The sequence below is a fragment of the Microtus oregoni genome, unplaced genomic scaffold (genome assembly GCF_018167655.1).
Source record: "Microtus oregoni isolate MIOR12 unplaced genomic scaffold, Mior012 000001F_ref0000356, whole genome shotgun sequence".
Taxonomy (NCBI): domain Eukaryota; kingdom Metazoa; phylum Chordata; class Mammalia; order Rodentia; family Cricetidae; genus Microtus; species Microtus oregoni.
Window position 1 is genome coordinate 2,984,225 of NW_024543060.1, and position 18,897 is coordinate 3,003,121.

The 18,897-nt window shown below is 47.7% G+C and overlaps 1 protein-coding gene across 1 annotated transcript in view; it reads right to left on the reverse strand.

The window, feature by feature from the left end:
• Gata4 (GATA binding protein 4) overlaps positions 1 to 16,372 on the reverse strand; it is a 69,140-nt gene extending 52,768 nt beyond the window's left edge. The window contains exon 1 of the mRNA XM_041671560.1: positions 16,300 to 16,372. The gene's annotated coding sequence lies outside the window, so the exon portion shown is untranslated. The remainder of the gene's footprint in view (positions 1 to 16,299) is intronic.
• Between the last annotated feature and the right edge of the window lie 2,525 nt (positions 16,373 to 18,897).

The following is an 18,897-nucleotide window of genomic DNA, read 5'->3' on the forward strand; positions in this document are numbered from 1 at the left end:
AGCCTCTGGGGGTTGCTCATGAAACAGTAGGAAAATAAAAAAGTGAGGTGGGAAAGCAAGGAGTGAGGGGGTGAAATGGATGCTGGGGTTTGCAGCTGGAGCACCTTGGCCCAGCCACAGTTTGGGAAGGGAGAAAAGGAAGGGCTGCTTGTGGGGCCACACCAGCTTCTACCCACCCTAGGAAGGCCTGAATAAATCAAGACTGTGTTGTGAGCCTCCTTGGGGTGGGGTGAGGCTAAGCACAAGGTATCAAGTCCCTCTCTACCACAAAGCTGCATGGTAACAATTCCCTTACAAGATCCGCTTGCTTTGTGCTAGGCAAACTCTGTAGGTGTGACTACAAACTCAAGTCTCTACCATAGACCTCTTCTTGTGAGTCCGGTTATTAGAATAAGGAACGGATAAATGAGGGGCTAGCATGTTCCCTTCTTGGGAGAAAAGGAGTGTGAAACTGGAAATAATAAATTCAAGGAGCTCCCCTTCCCTCTTGAGATTGAGCTTCAAGTAATCCAGGCTAGCTTAGAAGACGGACCTGTGTAGCTGAAAATGGAGAATGACTAAAATTCTGATCCCCCTGCCTCCACTGCCCAAGACCATCGTGGCTAGTGTATGGGGCAAAGTAGATACAATCCAGTGCCTCAGGTTTGCTAAGCAAGGCTCTCTACCAACTCAGCTACACCTCGAGTTCCAGAAGTTTATTATTTTTAATGTGTAGGCGTTTTATTGACAGCTCCACTTAGCCTATTCCATTTGTCATACGTGGGGCACGACTGTACCAGCGTGGATGCTGCAGGATCTAGATGCCGGGGTGAAGTGCCAGAGGCTCGACCCAGGTTTTCATCATAGCATGGTTGTGAGGCCCAAGGTGTGCCAGCAGCCAGTCTAGCCTCTGTTTCCCCGCCTGAGCAGTGCAGGGCCTCATGCTGACACATCTTTAAGACCTGGGGAACCCAATGAAATGTAAGTATTCTGCTGGAGAGGAGAGTTCTGCCTGCCACCCGGTGGCGTGAGCACGGAGCAGCGAGCCTCGGGTAGGCCCGGGCTCCCGCCCCCATGTACCCGCTGCCCGGGCTTGATGGATGGCCGCGGAGCCGGCGGCCTGTCAGGTCTTATTGATGAGGTGCGCGCTGACCGCCGCCGCCTAACCCGAGGCGGCGGGAGGCGAGCGCGGGCCGGTGGGAGGGCGCAGACTCGCCGGCGCTCGAGGTCAGCCCCCGGCCGCCGCCAGCGCCCCACTGGCGCGCCCCGGCCCTGCTCGAGGGCGCTGGAGGCCGAGCCTGGCGCCCCGCTCGCCGGCCGTGCTTCCTTCCCGGCCCAGTGCGCCCGGTCCTCGGCCCTTACCGCTCCGCAGCGCCGCTCACGGTCAAGGCGGACTCCGCGGCGTTGAGTGCCCAGTCCTCCGATCGCAACTCAAACGACTATAATATCCAGCTCATGCGTGTGACTACAGCGACAGATGACAGATAAGATGGCCCGGTAACTAAAGCTAAGTCGTTTCGCAGGTGAAGACAGCAAGGTCCCTTCGGTACCCAGTTCATTGTCTACCGATTGCCTCAGGCTGCGCCCTCCTCCATATTTGCTAGCTCAGGTTTTTTCTTCCTTTGGCCTTTGGATGGAGAAGAAGGCTTTCTGACTGTTTACAATCTGAAGTACAACAGACTGGAGAGCCAGTCGCCCCAGCTCCTGCGGGCTTTACCTGTCCAGGGTTTTCTATGGAAAGCCTCCCACCCGCGCCCTGGGAGCACCTTCTCTGTGGGAACAGTGGAGCACGAACATGTCTTGCCAAGCACTTTCAGTTGAGGCGAACTAATGCAGAAACAGCGCTGATGCTCGCCCCCCCCCCCCCCAGCACCCACCTCAAATTCCTAGACAGCTGTGAAAAAGGAAGTGCGACCCAAGAACTAGAAAACTTTTCTTTGGGACCGGAGAAAAGAAGGAGGAAAGACACCTTCTCCTAACTCCATTGCTGTGGCCCCAGGCACTGGTAGAAATAGATGAGGGACAGCAGGGACGCAGCAACTGGTGGTCTGGGACTTCAGATTCCTGGGTGGCTTCTGGCATTGTCACCAGGTGAGTGTGACGTCACAGGAAGTCATCTCCGTCACACACCAACATTCTGTGACTTTGAGCTCCACAAAATGATTTCGCCAAATTTTACTCTTCTGCCAACCAGTCAAGTGACTCTGTACCAGGGATACATTCCACCTCCCCTCCCCCGCGGTTTCTCTATGCAGACCCTGGAACTCAGATATCCATCTGCTTCTGCCTCTCAGGATTAAAGACCACCACTGTCCATCTCCAGGAACACACTCTTAGTCCCACATAATGCATAGTGGGGGAACACCTAGCCATTAAGGTCCAACTCAGTCTTAACGGTAGATAATGTGTTCTATGATGAACCTGACATGGGAGGCCTAGCCCAGAATAGGGGTGCATGCTTTTAATCCCAGGGCTCAGCAGGATGAGGCGGGCATGTGTGTGTGTGTGTGTGTGTGTGTGTCGGTGAGCTCCAGGACAGCCAGGGACACACAGAAAGTTCCTGTCTCAAAAAAAAAAAAAAAAAGAAAAGGAAAAAAAAAGGAACAAAAGCAAAAGGGAGAGGGACTGAACAGATGGCTCAGTGGTTAAGAGCACTGGCTACTCTTCCAGAGGACCTGGGTTCGATTCCCAGAAGCTATTTGGCAGGTCACAGCTAACTCACTCCAGTCCCAAGGGATCCAACACCCTCTTCTAGGACTCTGTAGACAATGCACATATATGGTGCACACATACACACGCAAGCAAAATACCCATATACATAAGACAAAAATAAAGGAAACTGTAAATGCGGGCCCATTTGAATGTGTTTGGTAAAAGGCTTGAACTGCAGGTGAAACTTTTAACCGTTCCCTGGGTGAACATTCATTGAGTAATGGCTAACTTGGCTGTTACTCTATTCCCTGCATGTTGCAAGTGTGTGTCTGAGCCACCTTACTCTACCCAGTCTGTTTTCCCAGTCTATTAGCAAAAGAGATGGACAGCCATAGCTACCCAGTACCTTGTCCAGTTTAGTATGAGCAAAACCAAGATTAAGATCAAAACTCAAGTGGGTTGATCCCAGTGCCCAGACACTGCTTTATGGAGCAGTGTATCAATATTGTGAGGGATACAGGAGGGAAGTGTATCACCTCTTTTTAAAATTGCCACCCCCATTCCGGAGTCAACCTCCCTCTGCCTGTGTTTTCACAACCTTTAAAGCATTGTATTTCTTTACCTTTTCCACACCTAATTGTATGTGGACACCTCTCTCCTAAGTTTTAGTCTCCTTATGGGGGGGGGGGGGGAGATCCTACCTATCTCCCATAGCGTCTAACATGTAGTAGCTTTTGTTGTTGTTTTTATGTTGAATTAGGGGCTGGAGAGATGATTCAGTGGTTCAAAGCACTGGCTGCTTTTGCAGAAGACCCAGGTTCCGTTGCCAGAACCTACATGGTGGTTCTCAGCAATCTGTCACTCAAAGTCTTCTTCTGACCTCCAAGGCCACTAGGCAAATACAAACTGTGTGTGTGGTGGGGGTGGGGGTGAGGCTCTGTGATCCCAGCATTTAAAAGGATCACAAGTTCAAGATCATCCCCAGCTACATAATGAATTTGAAACCAGCCTTCCTTAGGTCCATGCAACCCGGAATTAATTAATTCAGAAAATTGGAGGTTACAACCGACCTCTATGCTGTGCAAATCTTCCTCTTACACACGGTCAAGGGTGTAACAGAAACAGTTGCATAATGGTCTCTTTCATTGTGTGATATCTCAGAGAGGCTCTTGTAGGGACACTGCCACATGATGCCTCATCAGCACCATAGCCAGAGTCCCCTGTTAGTGGTAACCATGGCACCAGGTACCTTTGGCCCACTTATCAGTTCTGAGCCAGCCTCTCCAGCCTTACTGTGGAGCTCTGTCCAATCCCAATGATGTAAATAGCACAGAGAGAGGACTGCAGACTTGTTGGGGCCCGTGTGGGCCTAAAGATTTTCCTCAGTCACTGACTTTTTTGGTACCATAGCTAGGACTGTTGCTGGCCAAAACTAGGGATCTTGGCGTGGTCATCAACTTGCTTTTTCATTTCAGCATCCAAAGAGCAAATATTCTTCACTTTTATGTAACCTCTAAGGTAGGAGGGCAGCTCTGGCTTCTGGAACATGGGCCTGAAGTCCAGGGAACCTGGTTTAGCTTTCATCCCTTTCAAAGAGCTGGCCCAGTCAGTCATGGAGCTTCTGGGCAGGTAGAGGTTTGATGACTTGATAAAGATTCATGAGCATCCTATGCCCACCTTAGACTGAGTTCAAGCCATTCCAAAATCAGACCTGTATTATATTCCTAGATTAGCTTCCAATAGTCCTGTGGATTAATACATGTTCCAAGGCTCGCAATAAAGAAAATGGGTGCAGGGAAGTCATTAGCGCCCAGGCATCTGGACCCGCCTTGTTCCCCTTCTCATTGTTGATCCACAGGTGACACAGTGTCCTGTGTGGCCTGAGACAGGCCCAAGGGATACTAGCACGCACTTGTATTTTCACCCTCTGTGTAAGTTACTTGAATTTGCTGAGCCAAGTGAGTCTGGGGTTTTGAGCAAACATTTCCCCTGTTCTCTTTCCAGTAGAGTCAGTGGTCATGTATCTGAACACATAGGCCAGACACTGGGCAAGCGAACAGAGTTACGTGGTGGTGTCTTGATGTGGGGTCTCATGGCTGCTGGGAGCTAAGTCACTTACTAGATTTGTGGCTGCTCTGCTATTGATGATGAACTTTGGGCTTGAGGTCTACTATTGGTGAACTGGGACTGATAAAGAAATTAATAAATAAAAAGGCAGACCAGTTTTCTGAATAGCGCGTGCAAATTCACCAGTGCTCCCCCCCCCCAACAAGTGTATTGTCTTTTGATTTACTCGTTTTTCAACATATGCCCCAAATGTGATAATAATGATTGGACAAATTCCATCCGCTGTCTTCCAGGCTGTTGGTGTTTCATGGCCTTTGGGATTAGGGTTGAGGCTATCAATTCGCGGTTTCATTTCTAGCTCTGATGTCACGTAACCCCCCTTCATACTTCATTTTTTGGGGACAGAAGACTTGTAACAAGGCCGTGTCTCCATTAGACTTGACAGACAGCCTTTTCTTTCTTTCTAGTCATTCCCAGGCACACTCTGACTCCAGTTGACCCATTATACAAGCTGTTCATCCCAAAAGCTCATGGGAATGAGATTCAGGTGTGCACATTTGTATACCTTCCACCCCATTGAATTTAAAAGGTATTAGAAATAGTTGGTGATTAATAATGTAATTCCCCACAGTGCTCTTCATGTAGTAGGTGCTCAATAGTACTTTGAAGAATGAATTAGTGACTGAATTCATATGAAAACCAAATATTGAACTCTATAAGAATCACAAAACACGCCTGGGCTGGCAAGATGGCTTAACTGGTAAAGACACTCGCTGCCAAGTCCGAGGGTCTGAGCTCCATATTCAGAACCCACATAGTGAGAAGCAAGAACTGCCCCTTTGAAGGTGACCTCCAACCTCCACATGTACGACATGGCACATGCTCCCCAAGAGATTAATTTTTACAGCCTGTTTGTGAAATGCATATAAATCCCCTGAATATTTTCCTTTTTCTTGCCCCGTGTGACCTGGGGCCCAGACACTCTCTAAATGCACAACTTTGTAGACCACACAATTTTTAGCCGTTCTGTCCTCACATGTGTGGGGTCTGAAACTGCTATTTGCTTCACTTTATAACTTGTACTTGCAGAGGCTGGATGATAAATGGGAGACGAATAATTCCTTATTGCTACTTATCTGCTCAATCTATAAACGAGTGTCAGCATTTGCTCAGTGTGGGTTAAAGCTGTGCCTGGTATATTCATTAACTTGCTTAAAATAAGCCATAAAAATGGGCTTGGTAGGCAGTTCTTTTAGCTAATTTTTTAAAATGACATTGGTCATTCTCTTCTTACACATAACTGACCTTTGACAGATGATCACTTTAACCCCTCTGGGCCACACCTGTGAAAAGGGTGGGTCGGGGAAGGGCTCTACCAGCCCTAGGAGCCTAGAACTGTGCTATTGCTACTCTTTAACTCCCTGATTTTGGGATAGGCAAAATAAGGGATCCTGATAACCCCTATTAGAGCAATTACAAAGCAGTTGATAAGGGCCATCTGATCTCAGGCATCATGGAGGGTGGGGAAGCCGTTTGGGGTAGTTAAAGCAAGCATTAGAGTTTAATTCTGTTACTTATTAGTGATGTGACCTTCGGCAGGACAACTCCGAGTCTCAGTTTCCTCAACCATCACAGTAATACCCACACTGATTACTCCAGAGGGCTGCTGGGAGGGGCAAATATAATACATTCCTGAAAGTACTTGGATACGCTAAAAAACGTCAATACCATTCTCAATGCAGAGATGAGGGGGCTAGTACCGTGGGATTTAGCACTTGAAGCAGAGCAGGGGAAAGGGCTTTTTAGAAGTCCCCTGTTCTCCATGATTACAAATGAAAATGATTTTATTTTCACGTAAAGATTGGGTGCCTAGGCAGTTTCCCTGAGGTCGATGGTTGTTTAATAAAAAACCTGGGCTGAAGAGACACTTCTGGAAATACTGGTGGTACTGTAGTAGCAGTCAGGGTCCACACTGACTCACAGACTCAGCAACACCAGCTATAGGAATGAGGTGGTTGATTAGTCTGTTTTCCAAGGGCCAGGGAGATAGAAGACCTGCCAACCTAGCTCTTCTTGCTTCATGGTATTTCATGTTGCATTGCAGCGTCATACAAATGCTTCTTGCTATGGGTTTGGTTCTTTTTGTAAATATAGGATAGAATTGGCTGCTTACAAATTTGGGACTGTCAGCAAAAGCTTCTGGATCTTGCCCCCTCCATTTTGACTCCGGAAAGGGGACTCATGATGGCTATAGTCTGGCTGGGTCTTGCTTACCTTAGCAGAGATGGGAAGTGTTAGAACAGAGATAGGGTCAAAACCACACCACAGAAACCTAAAATTCTGCAGTTTGTAGGAACCATCTAGCCACTGGCTGATCCTGAAGTTACAAAAAAAAAAAAAAAAAAAAAAAAAGTTGAAAACTTGGAGAAAGATGATCCAAGTGTCATTCACAGCCCGCGCAAGTACATGGCACAGCCTGGTCATCACCATACTAGTTAAAGAGTCAGGGATAGGGGTAGTACCTGTGGCTTGTGTTTCCACCCACTACACATGTTACTTTGACATAGCAAACAGCACGTGATCTTTTGAGGCTTTTTTAGTTTCCGCAGGATCACACTGCCATTTTTTTTTTTTTGGTGGGATTTCCTTTGCTCATTCTTTTTGTTAACCCCCCCCCCCCACACACACACACATTTTGCTTGCAGAGGGAGAGGACTGCTGGCCTCTGGAAATTGCTAAGAGATTTCAAAGTCAGAAAAGAAAGGCACCTGGTGGCACCTGGCGCTTAGTTACCCTGAAGTGTTTTTGGTCTCTGAAGTTCTGGCTGTAATTCTCTGGTCTTCACCAAGGCCTTCCTTTCTGAACATCCCTGGCCTCTTGGCCCAGGCTCAAAGTTTAACCTTCCCTCAACCCCCAATACATCCTCCACCACTTCCCAGGCTGGGCTAATCAGCTTGACTTCCCAGCTGGCCCAGCACCTGGCTCGGCATCCCCAAATCTTCCTGCCAGCAAAGGGAGTATGAGTCCAAGGAACAGTAACCAGGACAGAGGGATTTCGGTTTCAGAAACTCAAGGCTGTAGCAGAGATTCTCAACTGTCTAGAGGACTGGGCCTCCCCAGAGGGGGAGGGAGGCCTCTGAAGCAATCATCCCTTCTGGCAGGAACCTCAGCAGGCAGGAAGTCTCTGGGACTATTTTATAATCTGACCACGTTGAGTTGGGGGCCCATATAGCCTTTGTCCTGAAAACAGCCCCAAGGATCTTTTTAAAATTATTCCCCCTAAGGTAGAGTTTCTCTGTGTAGCCTTGGCTGTCCAGGGACTTACTCTGTAGACCAGACTGGCCTCAAACTCACAGAAATCTGCCTGCCTCTCTGCTCTGGGATAAAGACATGCTCCACCACCACTTGGCTAAGTCATAAAGATCTAAGGAAGCCTGACCCATTTCTTCTAAAACAGTTTTTTTCTTTCAAATTTGAAATAAGCACACGTCTATTATTCTCATTTGAAAATACAAAAAGCATAACAACAGAAAACCCTACTCTTAACCCCTCCTGTAGAAAGAACCATTAAGAACATTCTAATTCATTCTGTCTTCTCAAGGGAGTTTTACATTCTAAAGAGTGGTTCCCAATCCATTTTAATTTAAAAGTAGGGCTCAGTGGTTAAGCACATAGTTGGCCTGAAGGAGGCCCAGGGTTGGAATATCATGGCTAGCAAATAATCAGAAAATTATAAAAATAAGCTCCCATGAGACTTTGCTATGTAATGAAAAATTTAAAAAAATATAGCGATAACCACATTATGAATTTAGTCACTTATAAAATAAATTCTGTTTACAGCGCAGGTTGCTATCAATTTTTGTTTTGCTAACTACACTTCTGAGGTGTGACTGCCAAGTCCTAAGATTTAGTTATTAATGCATTTTTCTCATAGGACTCTCAGCAATTCCTTAGGGTGCATGTCTTCTGGTGGAAAAATATGCGGCACAGAATCACAGGGATTTGCATGGAGACTAACCGGTAGCCTTCCAAAAGCCTATAGCCACAGCTGACACAGCGCTTCCCATGGCACTCAGCTCCCGATAAGATAGCTAAAGATATAGTCATTGATTTAGGAAAATGTCCACTTCTTATTAAGCATATTTGATATCTGAAGAGTTTGTGAGTCTTAAGTTTAGAGAAAAAAGACAAAATAGAGAGAGAAAGAAAGACATGGAAGCTACTAATGTCCAGCTGAACGCTTTTACTGTATCAACTAGGGACCTGGAGGCTTGTCTGCAGGCTCTGGTTTGGGGAGGGACTCTAAAACACAGGGAACTGAAGCACAGACATTTTGGATAATTTTCCTAGGATTATCAGCCAGGAAAGTGATGAGAAAACTTCCAGAAAGTTCCTTGTGTCCATGAATTGCTTTCTGTGACATCAGACAACTTATGGAGATCACTTTTATCTTGGCAAAAGGTGGCAGGCTCAGCTACCGAGAGCATTCATGCAGTTTATTTCTAGAATATGCTACAGAAAGAACTTCTCGAAGGTCACTCAGCTTGTCACTCTGAGTTGTGTATTGGGTTTAGAATCCAGGTGCTGGATGTTGTTTGACCACTGCCCAGAGTTTTATCTAACCTGGCAGCATACATCTCCTGTGGGTACTGAAGAAAAGCAGCTTGGCCAAGGTCCATCGTGTTTTCAAGTTTCAAGGGGGGCAGTGCCAACATCCCAGGAATTTCCGTTTCCAGAACAGAAGGAGAGCAATGGCGCTTGGGCAGGAGAATTAGTAACCTCTGGCTCTTGGGGTACAAGTCGCCAAGATGCAGAGTCACAGGAGCAGAAAGGGGTTGGCACTCTGAACTTAGGCAAGAACAAGCCTAGATCTTGCTGAGGACCTTGGACTGCTGGGATTCTTTCAAAGGGGACTCCCAGAAGGCGGCTCTTAGCTCCCTGCTCTGGTGGAGGGCAGAGGCAGGGGTCTGATCAGCAGCGGTTTGGGGAGGGGATTCCTGCATTGAATGGAAGACTGGACCAGATAACCTGTGGAACCTTCTCCACTCCCCACGTCTCTGATTTGTATGCGTTGGGGGAGAGAAACAGTCATGGGATTGCAATAGTTGATTTAGGGTCCCACCCCAGTCGTCAGCATAACCCTCATCTTAGGCAAATAACTTAGCCTGTCAGTACAAGGCACAATGTCTGGCACCGGGTAAAGCTTCACAAATGTTTGCTAAATGAGTGAACGAGTGAATGGGTGGATGGACTTATGACTCTGCGGTCTCAAGGAACACTGCTGAAAAATGGAATTTTAAGGTGTCTTTAGGATGTTTAGTTAAGTAAGAATGTAAAAGCATACAGATCTCTTTAAAAGAAAAGCTGTCTCTCCAACTCAAAGAGGTATGGCAATGGGCGGAAACATCATTTATCCAGTATCAGGACACACCATCTCATTGGTGAGTTTTAGTTTCATTCATTTCCCCATCCCCAATGGCACAACTCCAGCTGCATGCAGTAGGACCCAGAAGCACAGTTTTCTCCATCCCCCCCCCCATCCCGGATAAATGCTAAATACTGAGGGCTAATGGATTGTTCTTGCTGCTGACCAGATTAGATAGCAGCCCTTCCGTTATCACAGTTGAAGTAAACCCCAGCGGTGGTGGTGGTGGTGGTCGAAAGCTGGGGAACCAGGAAGGCACAAAACCCAGAGAGTTTGCTAAGAAAGTGCCGAACATCAAGGCTCTTTCACTTCCCCCAAATCTCAAGTCTTCCCCATCCCTGAGTAGTTCCTGGTCAGGTGGGTCGCTGCTGTTAGTGGGATTTCGGGCGGAAGATAGAAACTCTTAGATTCTAGATTCTGTTCTCAACATTAAGGGTCCAGAAATGCTTTGAGACGCCCCTCCCCCATAACCCTTTCTGTTTTTGTCCAAGCCGGGTCTAAGACTACCAGCATTGAGCCCAACTTTCTTCGTTTTTGCTGTTTCAAATCATGAGACAGGGCACAGTGTTCATACTCACAGTTGGCTTTCCCCACCCCCCAAGTTTCCTATGTCAAATATCTCTCCGTTATTGATTTTCCTTTCTTTTTGGTTTTGTTGTTTTGGAGAAGGGATGGTCCTTAATCTGTAACCCAGGCTGGCCTCAAAATCATGGTGATGTTGCTGTTCCAGTCTCCCTGGTGCTGGGATTAAGAGGAGAGGCACCATGCTTGGCTAATAATCTTGTTTTTTTTTAAAGTTTGTTATAGATTTGTTTTTAAGAGTTAATGATTTTTTTTTGTTTTCTTCTTAAGAGAAAAAAATCCTTTTTTGGGCGGTGGTAGTGCGCACCTTTAATCCCAGCACTTGGGAGGCAGAGGCAAAAGAATTTTTGTAAATTTGAGGCTAGCCTGGTTTATAGAGTGAGTTCCAGGACAGCCAAAGCTACATAGTGAGACCCTGTGTCAAAAACGAAAAAACAAAAAACAGACAGACACACACACACACACACACACACAGAGAGAGAGAGAGAGAGAGAGAGAGAGAGAGAGAGAGATTTCCTTTTTTCGATTTAGAGGCTAATTTTTCTGTCTCCAGTCAGTTTCTGAGAGGACAATTCGTCTATTATCAAGACTCTTCTGTAAAAAATGTTCCTCATGTATGTGTGATCTAACAACAAATCCTACATAAAGCAAACAATAGGCACTCAAAAATCATTATTTATCTACAAAGAACAGCTAATTGTTCTATCATTATTCTGATAGAACCGCCGAGATTTAACAGAAAGCAAATACAATCTTAGCTGGTGACCAAGGAGTTACACTTGCAGCCTGTTTTTTTCCTGCTAAATTTCTGGAGCCATAATAAATACTGTGTCAGGATAGAGCATCTGGCCTCGGTTTATATTACTGTTCACTTTGAAAAAAATCTTACTTTGGGGTCTTTGGAAAAACATTATTTTTTTTATAGCTATTTAGAGGTAGAGGCTTCAGAAACTCCTCAAGGGCAAACGAATTAGCTGCTATGGAGTTTGGTGTTCAAAAATGAAAACAGAAATAACAATTCACCATTGGAAGACTTTTGATTCACCCAATGCAAGGGGAGTGACTCATGAAAATGAACAAGACAAATGTATTCGAAAGAGCAAGGATGGTGTCCCATTGGAAGTGGAAAGGCCCAGTAAGTCCCTGAGGGAAATTTAATGGCAGCCAGTGTGTTTGGAGGTAATGGGCAGGGAGTAAAAAGGAGCAAAATTAGAAAAAAGAGGGGCAAGTGAGGGAAGAGAATTTTCATTAATAAGAAACCGGAAAATTATAGAACAGAGTTAGAAGAGAAGAGTGAGAATTGGGGGTAGGGAAGAACGTGGCGGGGGAGAGGTAAGAAAGTAAGAGAGAGGGGGAGTGGAGGGGGGGGAGGTAGAGGTCGGAGTGAAATGGAAATGAGAAAACCAAGTCAAGGGGATCAACAGCAGGAATAAAGACACCCCTAAGAATGACAATTGTGACGCGGAGCTAGAGGCACCTTTCCCGGTGCAAAGAAACCACAGCGTCGGGTCAAGGGAGGAGTGCCAGCGCCCACCCAGCCCAAGTACAACCTTGTGCGCGGTGGTGCAGCTAGCTGCTTAGGGGTTTCGGGGTAGGGGGATTGCGCTACCACTCCAGCATTCAGCCTGGCTCTGCCGGGCATTTCTCTAAGATGGAGTTTTGTAAGATACGGGACGCGAGTGGAAGGAGGAGTGGCTGGAGATGGTCCTTTCTTCCCTTGAGCTGGTGCTAGAGAGGGATGCGGCGGCTTTCCCAGATGGACCAGACTCCCCGAAGTTGAAGAAATTTACACTTTCAATGATTGCTCTGGATTTGTCAAAGCCAGGAACCAAGAACTGAGTTGAAGCCCACTTTCTCTGGCCACTCACCCACCACCCTCCTCCGACACTCCGAACCCTCGTATTAAAATCTTTATCTTCACTTCCTCAATATTGCTCCACATTTGGCTGGGAAAAGACGGGAATGAAAATGCGCACAGCGTCTTGGAGCCTGGGGTGGCGAAGACCCTCCACTGTATGTTTTCCATAGGGGTATTGAGAATAGTCAAATTAGGGGCACATATAACTTTGAGGGGAGAGTTTGGCTCTACCATTGACCTACATCACCTCTAAATGTACAGTTCTCTCCTTTTCTTTCTGTGGGAGCAGGCTACCACCGAGCCATTTTGAATGGGTCTTCACGCAGGCAGTAGTAAACTAGAAAGAAATGGGTCCTAGGCTTCCTAGGAGTTTCTCCGTTTAGACTGCGATGGCTATGGCTACAGGCGAGGTCTTAAATACCGCAAGCGACTCCGGAGAGGCATCGTAAGCAGCAGGCACAATGCCCGCTCTCCTTGTGGTCCCAAGTCATCCGGCCCTTTGGATTTGTTCCGCTAAGGAGTCTCAGGCGTTAAGCACGACGGCCCAGGCCTGTCACAAGAGTGACCTTGGTTGGAACCTATGGGTAGCCCGATCTCCCTAGCCCACCAATTCTGTACGTGAGGAAGCGGACCCGCTAGTATTCTCTAGCCTTGGCACATTCGTGTGCCACTTTCCCCAACCAAGTGACTTGGGCTGCCACGGTCCAGAAACGCAATCCAAGCATTCCGGCCTCGGATTTTCCACGGAGAGCTAAGTGGTGAGCCAGACGCGGGAAAGTTAACCCGTTTGCGGGGATTCTCCAAACCTAGCGGAAGAGCCTGCTCTGAGCCACTTCGGGCCACCTGGCCACCTGGCCACCTGGCCACCTGGCTTGCCTTGACAGCTCAGGCCCACAGTGGGTAGGTCAAACGAACCCCAGGAGCCCGGGGGCAAGTAGAGCAATTTACAGGCTCCAGGGCCACGCTCCCTGCGGGCTTCGTGATCTCCTCGAGCGGAGACTTCCTCTGAAGTCCCTTAGTGACTAGACAAAGCCTCTCTTGAGGCTGACTTTGGGTATATTTATCCTATCTTTCTCCTACTTCTACCGGGAGTGAGAAAAACAACCCAAAAAAGGATACAAGAGGTGTTTGTAAGCCGCCTAGCGCCTTGTAACAAGGATAGATTTGACAACATTAATGATACTAACTTCTCTCACTTGGGGACATTCATGTGTGCTGAGCAATGAGGTCCCCTCACTTTGCACCCTTCCCTTTAAAAGGGTGTCACTTTCTGATCCTTTGGAAGCCTAACTGGTGGCGGGGTTTGCACAAGGGCTCCTTGTGACACAAGGGGACCCGCTTGTACACGCTGGGTGGGGCGGGCCTTTCCACCAGCAAACTGACACTCGACAAGGCCGCCTCTCCCAGCGGCGCCCCGTACTCCCTCTCCGGGTGCAACGGATTCAGAGCTAAACGCCCCCGGTTCCTTTTCTTTTAGCAGGCTGCCTGGAGCTAGGTTCTCCCCGGCGCCCAACTCTGAGCTTTCCTACCCTCCGCCCAAGCCTGACGCCGCTGGGTTTGTTGACCTTAGATCTGCTCTGGGCCTTTATCACCGGGGATCCGGGCGTCCAGCGGCGCCCCCGCCTACTACCCCCCCCCCCCATCTCCTTTCAAGCCTTTCTAGAAATCTCCCTCAATTTCCTTCCCAGAACCTACAGAAAGCTATCCAAATTTCCGAGACTGTTGAGAACCCTCCGGGCCTAAAGACATCACGGGTTTGTCCCCACAGCGCACTTTCGATCCACATAAAGAAGGTGAAAGTGCCCCCTCCCCCATTATTGGGATAATTGCCTCGAATCTCCACTTAGCGTTGTGTTTAGACAATTGGAGATTTATGGCTGTAGCCCCGAACCCCTTTCTCTGGGCAGTTCTCAGCTCCGAACCTCCCCAGACTTCACGGGTGCTAAACAGGACTTCCCTTCCGGTGCAAACAGAACTAGGCAGAAAGCCGTTGGAAATGGGTATTTGATTGCCCCCCCCCCCAGACATAACAGGGACCAAGAACAGCTCCTGAATATATCTTCCGTGGCAATCACAGAAAGTCGTCTTTAAGATCCTCTTAAATTTGATCCAAAATAACAAAAATCATGTTCAGAACACGTCCTTAGAAGAACGAAACTGGTGACAATAAGCCCGTAAAAAATAGCTTATAAATGGGAACGTTCAAATACTGTTTACCCTAGACTGATTTATTAAAATATAGATAGCAGAAATGAACCACTGGAGACGTCTAAGCAGCAATACCAGTAATGTGGACAACGAAGCCGAGTGACCAGAATTCATAGAATTTTTGATACCCTGTACAGTAACTCTTCCCTTCAGTCCATTATAGATACTATTTTTTTTTAAATCTTTTCCTTAGCTAATCTGAGAATTTCCTTTAGTTTTGGAGAGTTTGCGGGGAATGAGAATAAGAGGAAATGAGGTGTTGGGAATGCAGACTAGGAGAAGGTGTTAAGTTTCCAGGCAGCTTTTGAGTTGACTGCTGGTGTGGGCGCTAGCTGCTGGGGATGGGCTGGGCTGACTGCTGAGGAATAAGATCCCACCCTCTGCTTTGCTCCGGCGCTGTGTCCTGCACCAGTGCAGGGGAACCTAGACACTTTCTACGAAATCCTACCCAACGTCAGAAGAACACCAAAGGCAGCAGTATCAAAAATGCGCAAAGCAAATGTTTGTTGTCAACCTTTGAGCGAGGGGAGGAGGTCTGGACAGCCTTAAGTTGCCTGTCTGGGCTGTTTGCAGCTCTTCCAATGCCCTCCGATTTCATTTTTCTAAGTCGGTCCTGACAGTACTGCCTCCTTTTTCTTGACTCCTTTTCTTTTGGATTGAGCCCTCTCCTCAGCTTTTCTGCTACAAATAGCGCTCAAGACCCACCACCTCGGTCTTGAGAAGCAGGAGACGGAAGTTTGCCTCAGCTGCAAAAGTACACACAGTCCAAGGCTCCCCCCCACCCTCCGCGCAGAGCGAACAGGAAGAGAAAACATGCTTGCTTCCATACACCTGCAGGACCCACTTTTATCCCAATAAAGTCCGACCCCAGAATCAGTAAAATTCAAACCCACATGGTGGTTGACTGACCCTTGGCGTGCTTGAGCAAAGAAAATGGGGTGCAAATCCAGAAAGACCCATTTGCCGACTAACCCAATACAATTAGTGCAGAACTCTGGCATGGTTGGGAAGGGCTTGCCTGAGTTCGCCAAGGTGGTCCTTAAGATGACTCGGTAGCCCCGGGGAAAAGCAGTAAAATCTGGTGCTGGAGGGAGCAAAGGCCCAGTGACACCTGCTTTGGGTCAGCCTGCCTGCCTTCACTCTCTCCGTTTTTCCTAGGGGAGCCCACAATCATATCAGTTTCTGGCAGTGAACCAGGAAAGAGAGAAGCTAAAATGCCAGCCAAATGTAAGAAAGAATAACAGCGATAGGAAGGAGAGAGAGAGAGAGAGAGAGAGAGAGAGAGAGAGAGAGAGAGAGAAACAGGAAGCTGCCTCAGCAGATTGTCCTTGAAACAATTCTTTCGTTCCCCTCTAGGCGAAAGCTGAAGAACTCCCGCCCCACCAAGCCTGGGTGGGTGCCCAGGAGTGAAACGAAGCCTTTCCTTCCCTCCTTCTCTAGGTTGCTCTTCACCATGCACCATGGGTTCCATCCCTCAACTGCTCCTCCCGGCCTTCCCTGGCAGGAGGGCCACTCGGTGGTGACTCACCCAGGGGTAGAAAGCTCTTCCAGGCTTATTGGAGGCCAGTTTTCAGGGACAGATCAGCCTCGGGGGCCCAGAGATTCCAGCCTGTTTCAGCCGGGTGGGAGGGAGACGTTGTGAGCTACACCTCCCGGCTCCCTCTGCTCCCAGCTTTCCTCTCAGAATTAGATAACAGCAAAAATAGATAAGAGAAGTGATTCATTAATTCAGCGAGTCCCGTGGCTGGCTTTTTCTTGTTGGTACGTGTGGAAGTGGAAGGAAGCTTGGAGGGCATAGAGCTCTGACCGGACTTTTTTTTTTTTTTTTTATAACAAGTCTACATTCAAGAGGTTCTGCTCAGGCTGCCCAAGGTCACCCCGAAGGACTCTACACAGATGGAACACACCCCGGGTATCACCCTGCACAGTGAGAATGCTCCTCCTTCAACCAGCTTTTGCACCCCAGGTTTGCCCTTAGAAAATGGTCCTTCTCCAAACACCTAGCATGGCAGTGAAAAGCAGTGGATGTTTTAGACACTGTTGGTTAGCACCAGGGGCAGTGGATCAGCTTCTGATGCTGATTGAGGTAACCAGACTCAGAGAGGGGGCCACGTGACACAGCAAGGGAGGGATGGAACCCACATCGAATTCCCCATCAATTGAGCCCCTAATCGGTGATAACTTGTGGATTCTTAGCATAGGATTGTTCCTTCCGCATGCAGCAGGACTCTTCTGCCAGGTGACAGCTCCCCTCGAATACTCCTAGGCATGGGGTTCTCACAGGCCCCCAAATGACCCAGGAATGAAGGGCTAGGCACCAAGAAAGGTTCACAGAGTCAGCCGTGGGAACCAGGCAAACAGATCTCTCTGGTTTTACTCAGGGTAGATGGCCCCTGTGGAGTTGGTGTCTCCCCGGAGGAACGTCTTAATAATAACAAGAAGAATAAACACAATGCCTGCATACTTTAATGCATTTCCCAGTTCATAGCTTCCTGGGTTCCTTGAAACAGTCCCTGCACAGTGGTGAGAACCCAGACAAATTATTACTGATCTGCAAAGAACCTGGAACAGAAGAGACCAGCCCGGGGGGCGGCGCTACCAGGAGAAAATAAAATATGAGCTGGAGAGAAAGAGAGAAGGCCTGGAGGAAAAGGGGAAGATGCGGAAGAACCAGGACTGCCTTTCCCTTCCAAGAAGTTTGTTATGAATATTTTCAGAGTGATGAATAAGGTGTCTACTATGGCCCTCTGTCTCTATGCTCTGCCCTCACCAGATGACTTGCAGAAACTATTCCACAGGAAGATGCTCATGTAAAACTCCCCGAAGCGTCAGGTCATTAAAATTCCTGAAGCGTGAGCTGAACAAGACGAGGCACAGGCCTTCCCTGTCCAGTGGGCCAACTGTCACCAGCCGGGTGCTTTGGTAACATAGGTTCTAGTGTTGTCATTGTAAAATAAACAAAACACAAAAGTTACTGCTTCAACCACTTCACACTGTAGGGTTCAGTGCCATTAAGGACGCTTATGTACAACAATATTCCTCTGCAGACTCTCTCTCTCTCTGTGTCTCTGTCTCTGTCTCTCTCTCTCTCTCTCTCTCTCTCTCTCTCTCTCTCTCTCTCTCACTCTGCCATTACTGGGGTTGAACACAAGCCCTGAATGTGCTAGCCAAGACTCTACCACTGAACTCCATCCCAGCCCCACTTTTACCATATACATATAATATATATTAATATTTAGTTATGTGTTCAGATGTGTATCTGTGTGTGAAGCTGGAGTTACAGGGAGTTGCGAACTGCTGATATGGGTGCTCTGGTCCCTTGGGAGAGCAGCAAAGGTTTTTCATCACGGAGCCATCTCTCTAACAGCCTAATCTGGATTTGAGACAGGTTTTTACTATGTATCTCAAGTTGGACTCGGATGTCCAAGCCTCCTCCCTTACTCTTGCCTGAGTGCTAGAATTGCAGGCATGCGTCTTCCTGTCCCTGCTCCTTCCTTCCCCCCTTTCTTCTCTTCTTTCTGAGACCAGGCTGGCTTCAAACTTGCTAAGTAGCACTACCTGAAATTCCTGACCCTGCCACCACATGTGGTTATAGGCATGCATTACCATGTTCAGTTTACACAGTACTGGGGATCAAACAGCTTCATTCATGAAACCCAAAACTTTTAATGGGTGGGGGGAGGTGGAATTGAAACCCCACCATTCTGTAGTCTAGCCTGTGTTTCTACAGTAAGCCCTTCTGCCTTCTACTTAAATGAAATTGATAACCACTGCCACCTATGACTGGTGTCCTGCATTTTCTGTCCTTTAGTCACTGGCTTGTCTCACTTAGCACTGTGTCCTCATACTTCATCCATGTTGTAGCACACACTAGCATCTCCATTCTCTAAGGCCAAATGACACTGAACCGTGTGTACAGACCACATTTTATTTCTCCATCCATCTGTTGATGGGTATTGGGGCTGCTGCCAACTCCAAGAATGATTTCCTTTACTTTTTGAGATTATAATGTAATTACATCATTTTCTCCTTCCCCTTTCTCCCTCAAAATCCCCTCATATCCCCTCCTCCTGCTTTCTTTCAAATTCATGGCCTCTTTTTCATTAACTGTTGTTACATGCAAACG